General features: G+C 56.6%; 1 protein-coding gene across 5 annotated transcripts in view; it reads left to right on the top strand.

The window, feature by feature from the left end:
* The first annotated feature begins 7,715 nt into the window (after positions 1-7,715).
* AHDC1 (AT-hook DNA binding motif containing 1) overlaps positions 7,716-13,344 on the top strand; it is a 65,014-nt gene continuing 59,385 nt past the window's right edge. For 4 of the 5 annotated variants that reach the window (XM_073793481.1, XM_033840003.2, XM_033839986.2 and 1 more), the window contains exons 1-2: positions 7,769-8,184; positions 8,416-8,513. The gene's annotated coding sequence lies outside the window, so the exon portion shown is untranslated. Of the gene's footprint in view, positions 7,746-7,768; positions 8,185-8,415; positions 8,514-13,344 lie in introns of those variants that run through there. The other variant, XM_033839994.2, reaches the window with a different exon arrangement.

A 13,344-nucleotide genomic window follows, 5' to 3' on the forward strand; every position in this document is an offset into this window, starting at 1 on the left:
CGGGTTCGTGCCCCAGTCCGGGAAGATCCCACACGCCACGGAACGGCTGGGCCCCTGAGCCATGGCCGCTGAGCCTGCGCGTCCAGAGCCTGTGCTCCGCAACGGGAGAGGCCACAACAGTGAGAGGCCTGCGTACTGAAAAAAAAAAATAGACGAACAGGGAATAAGGATTCCCACCTCTCCCATCAGGAAGTTGTTGACCCCTGACTTATTAAGGGAATGGCCAGGGGAAAGAGTCTGGGGGCTGGGAATCACTGCTACGCTTGGCAGACAATGACTAAGCATTGACTCTGTGAAGGGCCATTTGCTGGCAGGACCCTGGGAACACAGAAATGAACAAGACCTGTCCCTGTCCTAGAAGAGTTCACAGTCAGGCTGGGTAGAAATAATAGTAATAATAACTCATTTATTAAGTGTCAGCTGAATGCCGGATGTGTTTACATCCATCTTTTCATTTAACCCATTCCTGAATCTGGTTCTATGATTAGCTCCCCTCCATTTACAGATGAGGAAACTGAGGCCCAGGGGTTACATGATGTACCAAGGTCACACAGATATATGTGACAGAGCTGGGATTTGAACCCAGGTCTCACACCAAGGCCCATGATCTTTCTACCAGACCTTGCTGCCTCTGGGCCTTGGGAAAAGATCCTATCTGTCCCAGGTGGATGTCTGGGTGATCCTTCTCTCTCGAAATATTGGTAGAAGGAGTCCCTGGAAACCCCCCAAGCTGAGTGACTTAAAGGAAAGTGGATGAGGTGGCCAGTGCAGATGGAGCATTCCCTGTGCTCAGCCCTGTGCTGGGGATGGCTGAACAGGAGCGATAAGATGGGTAGAGGCCAAGTGGCTGCTTAGAGAAGTGGTCACAGGAGTGGGAGCCTTAGCTCTGTACATTCCAACTCTCAGGGGCCAAGGCTTCCAGAAGGCCATGGTCTCTGGCAAACCAAACTCACAAGAGCCTGATGTATTAAACCTAGTGTTTCCACCTGCCATGGAGTAAGCAGATAAGAGCACAGTTCTGGAGCTGTAGTGTAGTATTGTGAATCTTGCCTCTACCACTTGCTAGCTGTGTCACTTAGTGCAAGCTATTAATCTCTCCAAGCCTCAATTTCTTCATCTTTGAAATGGAAATAAATGCACAATACATGTTAGCTGTCTTTGTCACTACCACTTACAAATCATTTACTCTATGCCAGACATCCTACTAAGTGCATGCCGCCTACTAAGTGCACAGAGCCCTATAAGGTGAGGGCTATTATATCTTTTTTTTTTTTTGGCTATTATATCTTGATTTTACTAATAAGGAAACTGAAGCGCAGTGAAGTAAATAGATTATAAGACATAATGGCAGAGCAGGGGCTTGAACCAGGTCCTCTGACTCCAAAATCAGTGCTCTCAGTATCTAGAGTCTTTTCCTGGGACCAGACTATTCCTGTCTGCCCAAAGGGGCTCTGCCTGGCACCTGGATATCCATTTAGTTTAAATGGAGGCCCAGCAGGGCAGTGAGCCACCTGGAGTCCACCAGGCCCCCATGACTCCTCAGCAGAGACCAGAGCCACCTGAGCCTGGAATCCCTATGTCTACTGGTTCCCTGTCCCTCCCTCCCTCTGGTGCAGCCGAACGAATTCTCCCTTGCACCCCCTTTTCTGTGCATCCTTCTGTTCCCTTCAGATAGAGCACAATGCAATTGATTAGGCCTCTGTTTTCTCAATTTCAATCACATCCTCGCCCTGCCTCCCTGAGATTACAGGCGGGTCACCTTGATTGCGGTTTCCACCGTTCACAAAACCCTTCAGTCATTTACAAAACCATCTCTCGTCTCATTCACTCCCCCACCTGGCTCTTCTCTTCTGTGATGCGTGATTTTACTGGCTTAAGACTCAGAGGGCAATTTTATTTCCAAGTTCATGGTGGGGGAGGAGGACACCTAATTGACTAATGCTGGATGTTTCACATGCCTCGTCTAATTTGAGCCTCGCCATGAGGCAGTGCAGAAGTATGATTATTCCTGTTTTACAAAAGTGGAAACAAAGACTCTGAAAGACTACAACGCTTGCTCAAGGTCATCCAGCTGGATGATAGAGTCAGGATTTGAACACAGGTTTGCGTGACTTCAAAGTCTTATGCATCCCCCTGTGTCACGTTGCCTTATTTAATGGAGCAGCATGGGGAAGTATAATACTCAACCAGAGTCAGGGCCAGAGAGGATAGGGGGTGGGGGTAGCCCCATATGTGCTGAGGGTTGTTTTCATAAAAGAGCCAAGTCATTTATTAATTTCACACACATCTACTGATGTCTCTTGTAGGCTGGTCCTGTCCAGGAGACAGAACAGTAAACAATTACAACACTTAGGGGCAAGGTCAGTCTGGAGGCCAAGGGAGACTTCTTGGAGGAGGTGAAAGAAAAGTCTGCTTGATGAAGCAGCCAGAGGGTGAGATCATCTCCCACTGAGGGAATGGCATGTGCAAAGGTCCAGAGGTATGGGAGAGCACGGCCAAGTCAGGCAAGAGCAAATAATTATGTATGGGAGGGTTGAGGGAAAAGATGAGGCATATAAGAAGATGGTTGGAAAGTCAAGGCAAGAGGTAGGAGGGTGAGAAAACCAAGGGTTATGGTCCCTGAGTTGTGGAGAAAAGTCAGAGAGAAAAAATCTTGGTGCCCCAGGACCTATTGGGATGAGTCTATTCTGGATCCCACTGCTCCAGTTCTGAGCTGGGTGGACCCACTATCCACTCCAGGAATTCTCTGCCAGGTACAGTATCAAAGCCTCCCTTCTACCCGGCCATCCACATCCATTACACCCCCCCCCCCCCACACACACCTGGATGGTCTTGCAGTGTAACACACACACACACACACACACACACACACACACACACACACACACACACACACACACACACACACACACACACACACACACACACACACACACACACACACACACACACACACACACACACCCCGGATGGTTTTGCAGTGGTGTCCATACTCCCTCTAGTGGTCACTCTGGGCACTACATCCAAAACTTTCGTCCGAGACAGGAGGACCAGGTCCCTTCAGAGCCTCCCAATCCATCAGAATGGGAGAGACAGTAATTCAGTACAGTTCCTGCTCTCAGAAATCTCACAATGTAATGATAGTGAGAGTGAAGGAGACAGGCACAGGCAGAAGACGTAGGAGAACAGGGGAGGGTCCTAACTCAATTGGGCAGGGGGAAGTCTTCTCATTAGAGGTGTTGCTTCACCACCGGAGACCTGAAAAAGGAGTGAAAGTTTGCTAGCAAGAAAGAAGCAAGCAAGAGAGGGGCATTCCAGACTTGACAGAATTAAGTAGCTCAGAGGCAGGAAATGGGACCGTGCAGAGAGATACAATTAAGTAGGTGTGATTGGAGTAAAAAATTTGAGGGGGATCAGTGGCTAAAGATGAAGATGACGAGGTAGGCAGGGGGTCTTGTCTGCCATTGCCCTCGGGCTAGGATTCCAAACCTTGGGCCACGGAAGCCACTGAAGGTTTTGAGCAAGGTAATAACAGAGTCAGATTCACTTTCCAGAAGGAACCCCGTGGTGACCAACACGGAGGAAGGATGGGAGGGGAAGAGGTGGGAGAGGAACACCCTTCTTGGACACAAAGAACCACACCAGGTCACACTCATAGGAGAACACAGAGCTTTGGGCAGGCCTGTGAACCAGATATATCAACACACGTGATGACACCTACAGACATGTCAGTGGGACCCCAGGCTGAGCACCCAGACAAACAAACACATACTGACAGACGCTCAGACATATAACTCAGGTCCTCGAGCCAAAAGGAAACCAAGGACACACATTTACCCCCAGACACAGGCTGACAGTGAGAACCATGCATGCCCTGATGGACACAGGAATTCACACACACACAGACACACACACACACAGACACACACACACACACACACACACACACACACACACACACACACACGCAGTGTGGCTGTCAAGGGCTCTACCCTGCCCCCCTCTCTCTCTCCCTGGGTCCCTCACCACCTCGGGCAGGAACAAAGCTGACCTTTGCCCTCTGGCCTCTGGCCTCTCCTCCCACACCCCCTGCCCAGAGGGAGGAGCCGTTTGAAGTCTGGGCTGCAGCTGGGGTTTCCTGTTGCCTGGAGGAATGTGGGAGGACTTTCTGGGAGGGATGAGTGCAGGGAGGCTAACCCATGAGGAGGGATAATGGGGACCTGGGGGCCTTGGTTCCCACTGTACCACAGTGAAGGAGGGCTTCCTGCTTCCATGGTCTCTTGGGCCCCAGCTCTGAGCCGTTCCCATCCAGAGGAGGGGAAAACCAAGGCCATAATGGCTCCAGTCCAACGGGCCTCTTGTTCCTGGATCAGTAGCTCAGTGGCTCAGGACAGGCCCTCAACCTCTTTTGGCCCAGTTTCTCCTTCTGTGGACTGGGATGAATTCCTCTCCAGCAATCCAGACCTTTCCTGCGGTAGCTCCAAGAGTGGGACCAACCCCAGAACTTCTGTAGTCAGGGAAGGCAAGGCTCCCTTCACTCTGCCCTTTCCAGGAGCTCCAGGGGCCTGGTTCCAGGCTGCTGTGACCTCTCAGTTATTGTCACTATTATTATCATGACTTAATAATCCCTCAGCATGCCCGTGCCAGTTTTCAAAGTGCTTTCACATCCATGTGTTCAGTAAATCTTCTCAACAGCTTTGCCTGTAACACAGAGAAAGGGTTACTCCTCAACTTGACACATGTGGAAATTGAGACTCAGCGAGTTTTAAGGACACACAAGTAAATGCAGAATCAGAACCAGGTCTGGGGAATTCCCCGGCAGTCCAGTGGTTAGGACTCCACGCTTCCACTGCAGGGGGCCCAGGTTCGATCCCTGGACGGGGAACTAAGATCCTGCATGTCGCTTGGCACAGCTGAAAAAAAAGAACCAGGTCTGTCTGGCTCCTATTCCACATGGCCTCCAAACCCTTGGGCCCTACAACTTTACCTCTGGACTCTCACCTCTATTTCCCGGGGTCTAGCTATACCACCTTCTGCTTACATTGAATCAAAAATGGTTGGAGTGAGCAGAACCCAGAAAGGATGATGCAGGTTCTTCCAGGACCTGGGTCCCCGCCTTCAAGTCTGCTTTCTCTGGGCGCTTATAGCTACCCTGCCCAGCCTGAGGTGACCCCAGATGCTGTTTTTGAGGACTGGGTAGTCCCCATTTAGACTAGGCTGGTGAAGCAGAGATGTCAATTAGACACTAGGTGGCAGCAGCCACCTACAGGAAGACTCAGCTTGAGTTTGGGGAGACCACCCCCCCTCACCCAACACAATTTTAAGAGGCTCCAAGAGAAGGACCAGCCCCCAAATGACTGGGAAACCCTGTGATGCTTGGTTTCCAGCTATGCCCAACACCTTAGGGACCAAGCACCCACCCTGTCTGGGGAGGGGGTCTCTGAAGCAACCTAGAGTGGGAGGGGAACGCGCGGACAGCCCCACCTAACTTCTATTCCCCTCTCACTCGTGGAGCCATGGGCCCTACTCACCTTGCACCTTATGACCTAACCTCTCCCCTCCCACGCGTTTCCCAAATGCCTTTTCATCCCAATCTACCTGGGGCTGCCTATTTCCCAGAAGCTATCCTGTATGCCCACCCAATTCCCTCCCCAAATTTGCTTCAGCTTAGGTGGGACCTTCATGCCCTTGGGCAGAGCCTAATAGGTAAGGATGCTGTGAGGGGGTAAAAGAAAGGGGAACCTGGGCCTCTCCTATGCTCCCCAGTGATAAGTCTCACCAGTGGGGGACCAGCTGGTGCAAGATGCCAAAGTCCCATCTATTTGTGATAACTTTAGACTCAGGCTTTGGAGGTGCAAAGGGCCCCTAACGACTTTAACCACTGCTTTCATTAATATCTGACCTTATAACTGTTCCCATTCAATGAATAAATCTTTGAACCCAGGGCTTGCCTGCAAAGAGAAGCTGCTCCCAAATGGGGGGCCTCTGCCACTGGCCATGCCAGCCCCATGATGCCAGATCAATAGGTGTACTATTTAGACCCTAAACCTCTCCCACGGCTGCTGTGCCCCGGTCCCCGCAAAAGGCCAACAGAGAGTGCCCCCTAGATCCCCTCTTTTGCCCTCTGGGGGTTCCAGACTGTCTAGAGGAGGGGCTTGGGAGGGGTGGAGGTGTAGGGAAGGTGGTGACAGGGAGCTGCAGTTGGCAAAATGACACCACCTGCCTTTGTCACATGCTGGCCCTCACCTCGCAACACCCCGCAGGGCCAAAGGAAGAGTCAGAAACAGGTGGGCCAAGGACAAAGGCACTGCTGAAGAAACTTCAGACATGCGGCAAGACAGAAAAAAGCCAGCAGACACTGGACAAAGGAATGTCAGAAACACAGATGAAGTGGGACTAGCGCAGGACCAGTCAGGGCCGGTGCTGGTAGACACCAAGGACTGGGCAGCCACCATGCATTATTCATCTCCATGTCCCCTGTGAGCCCTGCATACCTCAGTTAACATTTGTCGAATTGAAGTGCCAAGGGAGGACACACAGACACTGGGAGAGAAGGTCAGACAGAGACCTGCGGAGTCAAAGCTCCCTGCCACGGCCCAGAGGTTAAGCAGTGGGCTTTGGAATGAAACGGATCCTGGTCTGGCTGGGCTCTACCACTTCTTCAGTGGGTGTCATGGGCCTCAGTGCCCTCATCTCTAAAATGGAAATGATAACCATACCATTTCACCAGGTCTTTGCAGGACTCAAGAGCCCTGCGGTGTTCAGTAAATGGCAGCAGCAGCAGTTTTCCTTTCTGGGCTGTCCAGATACCTCCCCTTGGTAACCAGGCCCTGGCAGCGCACATTTCCATCTGTGGGGATAGGCCAGGCAGGGGGCCCAGAGCGAGGGGCTGGATAACAGATGTGACCTGAAGAGGAGGTAGGTGAAAGTGCTGAGTCCAGCCCCCTGGGCACAGCAGGGGCTCTGAACTGTTGAATCTGAATGTTGCTTCCTGACACAAGGAAAAAGCTCAGTCGAATTCAGGAAGGCAAGGTGTGTGTGTGTGTGTGTGTGTGTGTGTGTGTGTGTGAGAGAGAGAGAGAGAGAGAGAGAGAGAGAGAGAGGTCTGTGGATTATCCAGGAATTTGTGCCCTCGCCGCCCTTGGACTTCTAGAAACACTAAGCTTTGGTGGGGGTCGTTAAACCCAGAGCTCAGAACTTGAGACGGGGTCACTGAGTGAGGAGGAGGTGCTGGTGGGCTTTGAGGTTTCTAGAGCAGCCCTCTCGCCATAAACCCTTGCGCTTTACTCAGTAGGAAACCTTTTCATAAAGGGAGAATGCCCCCAGATTCAGGGAGCCGGTCCTCTCCTCTTTCCTCTTCCTCTCTTATTTAATTGGGATGCCCCAGAAAGTAGCAGGCCCTTTAGCTAATCCCTCGATTCCCTATTCTACTCTCATTCCCTTCGCAGACCCCGCCCCTTCGCTCCCGCCCCTAACCTCCGCTCAAGCCAGAGCCCCCACGGGGGACTAGGAACGTGGGAAACGTTCCCAATCCTTGGGGAGAACCAGCACCCCTTGGTAAAACAGGACTCGCCCCGGCCGGAGGGGCCCGGGCGCTGGGGTCCCTGCAGGGTCCCGGCCGCGCCGTCGGAGCTGCTGGCACCGCCCCGCCCGCCCCGCGCGCCGAGCGGCCGAGGCGGGGACTACAAGTCCCGGCGTGCCGCGCGCGCGCTCCCCCCTGGGGTTCCGGATGGTGAGCGGCGAAGGTAAGGCGAGCTCGCAGAGGCAGCGGCGGCGGCGGCGGAGACGGAGAGCGGCAGGCAGGCAGGCAGGGCGAGGGCGAGAGACGGAGGGAGGGAGCGAGCGAGGCAGACCAGACAGACAGACAGGCGGGCGGGCGGGCAAAGCGAGCCACCCGCCAGGCTGCGCTCAGCTCCGCTCGCAGCGGAGAGAGCAGAAGGCAGGAGGAGGGAGGGGAGGAGGGGGAGGGAGGGAGAGAGGGAATCCAGCTACCACCACCCAAAGCCAGCGTCTGCTTTCTGTCCTCATTTCCTTTTCCCACCCAGCTCTGAGAGCAGAGAAAGGCAGAGGGAGCGAGAGATAGAGACAGTCAGAGAGACAGACAGACAGCCAGAGAGAGCAGGAGGGAGGAGGGCGGAGGAGGAGGAGCAGGAGGAGGACTACGCGGGGCGCGTTCCCTCCCAGGTTTGCAATTGGGGGGGGTGGGGGCGGGGGTGTCCAGGGCTGTGAGAGTGTGTGCGCGGTGGGGGGAGCGAGGGGGGCGCAGAGAGCGAAGGAGTGATAGAGGTGGGGGGCGCCGCGGGAGCGGGGGGCCGTGTCCAGTGGAGTTAGCGGCGGAGAATGTGAGCCGAGGCGCGAGCCATGCTGTCAGCAACGGCGGGCGGCTCAGGGCTCCACCACGACTGCTCTCCCCAGCTGCCGAGCGCCCGCGTCGCTGCCGCGGCCGGAAGACAGACGCCCCCCAAAGCCCCTCGCCTGGCTCGGACCAACGGAGCCGGCAGCCCAGCACTCCGGTGAGTGGCGCCTCCTCCCCAGCCCTAGACCCCCGCTGGGGACCGGCCGGCCGGGCTCTTTTGTGCAGCGCACCGGGGGGGCTCTGCGCCCCCTCCGCGCGCCCGGGTCCGGTCCGCCGGACCCCGTGGCTGCGGTGCCCGCGGTGCGATCGGTCTTTGTTTCCACCGGGGCCCGCGGCTCGGCTGGGCTCGGCTCGAAGCCTGGCAGGCAGCGCCGGGAAGGGGGAGGGGGAGGTGGACGAGAAGGGGGGGCGGGGAGGGGGGGTTCTCGGGTTTCCTGGCCGCCCCGCGGCTCCCCGGCTCGGGGGCGAGGTGCGCGCCCAGCGCTGCCGCGCGCCCCCTCCTCCTTCCCCCTCCCTCCGTCTTTGGATTTAAAACTGCAATTTGCTCTCCAGCTTGCTGAGAATGTGGGGGGGGGGTGGGTGAAGGGGGGGACCGTGGGAGCGGAGAACAAGGCTGGATTTTAGGAACGGCCCTGGGAAAGGGGGAGACTGCGGAGGGAGGAGCCCCTCCCCTTCAACCCCCAAATCCCAAGGTTCTGCTGGTGCTCTGGGAGTTGAGGGGCGGGGACCTAATGACCCGGAGGGGGTGTGGGGCGGAGGAGGGATTTGGGGGCGGCCAGGGCCGTAGGGGTTGGGCCGCGTGCCCGGTTACCTGGCGAACAAAGTCGGCTCACTTTTGCATAAATAAATAAATAATCGCCTATCAATGCGTTTCCTCTGAGGCTCTGATTGAATCGGCCCCCTCTTCCCCAGGGGGTGGGGTGCTGAGTGACAGCTGTCAGCCCCCTGGGCCGGTAGCTGGGGGTGAATTGCAGAATCCCTCTGCTTTCTGGCTAAGGGCGCATTCCCCTGCTGGGTCCTGGTCCCCAGGCAGAGCCAGAGGGGCAGGGGGCTGGCTCTGAGTCTAGGAAATAACCTTGTTTCCTGTTCTACAGGAAAAGGGACAGCAACCCAGAGTTTGGGGGCTGGGGATGAAGACTGATGGGAGCTGGAGGGGTTCCCCAGCAGCCTGACCCCCCAGCCTCCTGCCAGGCGAAGGGGCCAGCTGAGGGAGGAAGGATGTGGGCCTTGCTGGCCGGAGGCGGGAGCTGGGGCCGTCCCTGAGGCGGGCAGCGGGCACTGAGAGGGAGGAGGGAGAGAGAGAGAAGCGGGGGCGGGAATTCTCTACCGCAGACCCTGGGGGCCAGGGCCAGATGTGGAGGGGTGGGGAGTCCCCCCCTCTCTCCTAGCTTGGGGGCCCTGGGGCTGGGCTGGGAGGGGCTGAGCCTGGTGCCCTCCGTTCTGCACCAGTGCCTGACTGGCAGGGCCAGCTGAATTTGGGCCCAGGCGTCACCCTGGGAGGTAGGGCCAGGCTGCACCAGCCTGGCCCCTGAGCACAAGGAGGGACCCTTGGGGGGCCTGTGCCTGTCTGGCTGGGCAGGCGTTTCCCGCCGGACCAGTTGGTGTCAGGCGGGACTTGGCCCCAGCTCCCTGGGCAGAGCTCAGGGTGTGAGGACAAGCTTTGCCTCCGGGTCAGGGTGGCCACATTTTGTCCGCTGCTGCCGCCGGCGGGGCGGGGGCATGCGCCCGGGCCTGGGCAGAGTCCTGCCAGGAGCATTTGGGGTGTTTCTATTGTTGGCTTGTTCCTGTTCCGTGTGGCCCGGTGTGTGTAGCTGTGTGAGCTGGGGCTGTAGGTGACAGATTACCAGTTGGTCGTCCCCCACCCACACACAGCCCCCACCCCTGCCGCCTCGAGGGGCAGGCTGGGTTGTGGTGGTGAGCTGCGGGGGGACCCCCCAGGTGGCATGTGCCTGCAGCTTGCCATCTCCCTCCTTTGAGCAGATGTATATTTTTATAGTAATGGAAAATCAAACTGGATAGTAAGTTGAATTCATTTTTTTCTTCTGCTGTGTCAATAGTTGGAGTAACCCCTAGAGACTAGTGAACTTCTTGCCCCAGAGCTTCTACCCTCCAGAGGTTGCAAAGATCAGTGAGGGCATGAGCTTTGGGGGACCAGTTCAAACCAGTGACTCTTGTCCCTCTTGGTCTGGCATTGGGGCAGGTGCCCAGGTGGGCGGGCATTGCCCCCTCCCCAGGCATTCCCCCCACACCCCACCCCACCCCAGGTGTAGTCTGTCCTCTCAGCCACCTCCTTGGTCAGTGCCTAAGCTGTGCCCAAGCCCTCAGGGACCTTCTCCTGGTGGGCTCTCTCCCCCTGCCTGGGCTCCCGGCCCACGTGTTGATATTTATTTTCTGTAGTAAAATCCATTTTTAATGCCGTTACTTTTGAAATAATATAGAGAGAAACAAATGTGATGTGTTTAAGTTGCCCTCTGTGAGTTTTTAATGTGATCTATGGCTGAGGTAGTGATGGAAGGAGCTGTTCGGCTTGGGGGAATTTGGTGTCATAAAGAAAAAGAGCTTGCTGTTATTATGGTTGCTGGGCTGGGGGGTCTGGAGCAGGGTCGTGGGGGCAGGGAGCCCCAGCACCCCCAGGTGCTGTGGATGGACAGGGCTGCTTCTCAGTTTGGAGGTGTGTGGGTTCCAGGATTGTTTTGCATTGCTCCGCAGCCCTTGATGGGGCCTTTGGTGAGGGGGCTTGGGAGCTGGGGGGCTTTGTCCCCCCCATTCCACCTGGTTAGATTGGGGCAGGGAGGCTTATGGAACCCCCTGCTGAGCTCAGTGGGGGGTATACTGTAGGGAGGATGGATTTGGATTCTAAAGGAGATTAAGAGACAGAGACGGGATCTTTACCTGCTTGGTGTGGCTGTGCTGGAGGCTTGCGGGGCAAACTGTCCCTGGCAGAAGACCTTTTTTTTTTAGGGGGGGCTGATCTGGACCGGCAGAGCCCCAGAGGGACATTGCTTGTTCTCAATCAGCCTGGAGCGCTGGCTCGAGCCACTACCTCCTCTTGCCTCTGTTCCCCATTGGACAGGGGCTTTCTCCAGGCAAACCTGATCCCCCTCACTTCCCCTCTTCTCTGCCCCACCCCAAGTCAACTTCTTTTTTTTTTTTTTTTTTTTTTTTTGGTTTGTGGAATACAGAGCTCTGTGCCCCAGGCCAGCCACCCAAGACCACAGGGTGCCATGCCTTCATACCAGATGCCCAGGCACTTCTGGTGTGATTAGTGAGGTCAAGCAGACTCACCATTATGGGATGGAGCCCAGCTCTGCCTCTGGGTCCCCTGGGTCTCTTGGGACAGAGCTGGGGAGGGGGAAGCCAGGATGGGGTGGAGCTGGGAACTGAAGGGGGGGAGCAACGGTAACATTGTTGCTAATGTCAGCAGATGGGCCCCCCAGGGAGAGAGCTGGGGGAGGTGGGGAGGAAAGAGACCCAGAGAGCCCGACTTGAGGTGGAAAGAGGAAAAGATGGTGACAGAAGCCAGTGATGAGGGGGTGAGAGAGAAAACGGTCAAGGAGAAGAGCCAGGATCACAGCCCCTGGAGATGGCATCCAGGGGACCAAGAAGGCCTAGGCATGTGCCACTCCCCACCCCACAGCCCAAAATGAGCGGGCACTGAGAGCCTCTCACCCAAGATCAAATGCTGCTAGGATAGTATCTGGAGGAGAGACAAGCGAACGTCTCTGGGAAAAGAGAGGAGGACAGGTGGGAGAGGGAGAGAAGGAAGCTCTCCCACGGGAGGAGAGAGAACGGGGAGACAGGGGGATTCCAGGGGTCACTTGACTAATGCTCCTGCCCCAGGGCAGCGTCTCCCCTCTCCCCAAATTTCTGGGAACAGAGCCGACCTCTTCTTTGGACCTGGGGGCGGAGCCTGAGGCAGGTACAGCGCCCCACAGGTTGTGGGCGCTCTGTGTCAGGAGGCACCGGGCTTTTAAAAGTGGGGAACATTAGGACCGTTAGAGACACCAGGGGTGTCATCCGATTGGATCCCCCCACCTTGTTTGACAGGAGGAAATCCAGTCTAGAGGGGCCCCCTCCCCTTGCTTGCCTGGGACCCAGGCTCTTTCCGTCCACCTCTCTGTAGTTAGAGAGCTGGAACAGCTGCAGGGGGCCTCCTGGGTGCGGAGGGGGCCAGAGCCTGCAGAGAGGAGCAGGCGGGCACCCTTGTGGCCAGAGCCCCCCCAGGGGAGGGGGAGGCGCCGCTGCCGGGAGAGAGGGAGGGAGGGGAGAGAGGAGGGGAAACAGTGAGTCAGGCTTCCAAGAGCTGAGGATGAGAGAGCCAGAGCTGGGAGGGAGAGGGCAGGGAGGGCTGCTCAGAAGCGAGGAGAGGGAGGGGGCCCAGCCAGGGGCAAGGAGAGCTCTAGAGGGAGGGAGCCAGCCCCTGGCCCTGGCCCAGCGGTAGGGCTGTGCAGGGCTGTGCAGCCAACATGGACTTTGCCCATGGCAGGTCAGGAAGGAGCCAGATTCTGCCCCTGCGGCGTCCCGGCGTCCTTTTCATTCCCTATTCCTCATTTATGATCCCACCCCAGGGTCTCAGGAAGAATGACTGACTGTGTCATCCCATCCCTTCCTCAGTTTCCCCATCTATTGTGGGATTTGGACTGTGAGCTCTTCTTAGAGAGGGAAGAACAGAGCCTCCTGGGAAGTGTTGGGGGTACCTCCTCCAGCTGCTGGCTTTGTGCCGGGGCCCTGCTGGAGGCTGCCACCAGTCAGTGTAGGGTGCAGGTCTCCGCGCTAGGGCCCCTCTTGAGCCCTCAGAGTTGCTGGGCCAGGGAGTGGCGGTGACGAGTGCTGGGCTGCAGTGTGTGTGTGTGTGGTGCCGGGCTGGCAATGGTAGGTGGACCGCCTGGGGCCTCTCAGGATGGCCAGGGCGTAGACAGGGCCACGAACTCCAGATGTCCAGAGCCAACCTCTATTTGGGGAGGGAGGAGACACCCTTGTGATCCACC

This window comes from Tursiops truncatus, chromosome 1 (assembly GCF_011762595.2).
Source record: "Tursiops truncatus isolate mTurTru1 chromosome 1, mTurTru1.mat.Y, whole genome shotgun sequence".
Lineage (NCBI taxonomy): Eukaryota > Metazoa > Chordata > Mammalia > Artiodactyla > Delphinidae > Tursiops > Tursiops truncatus.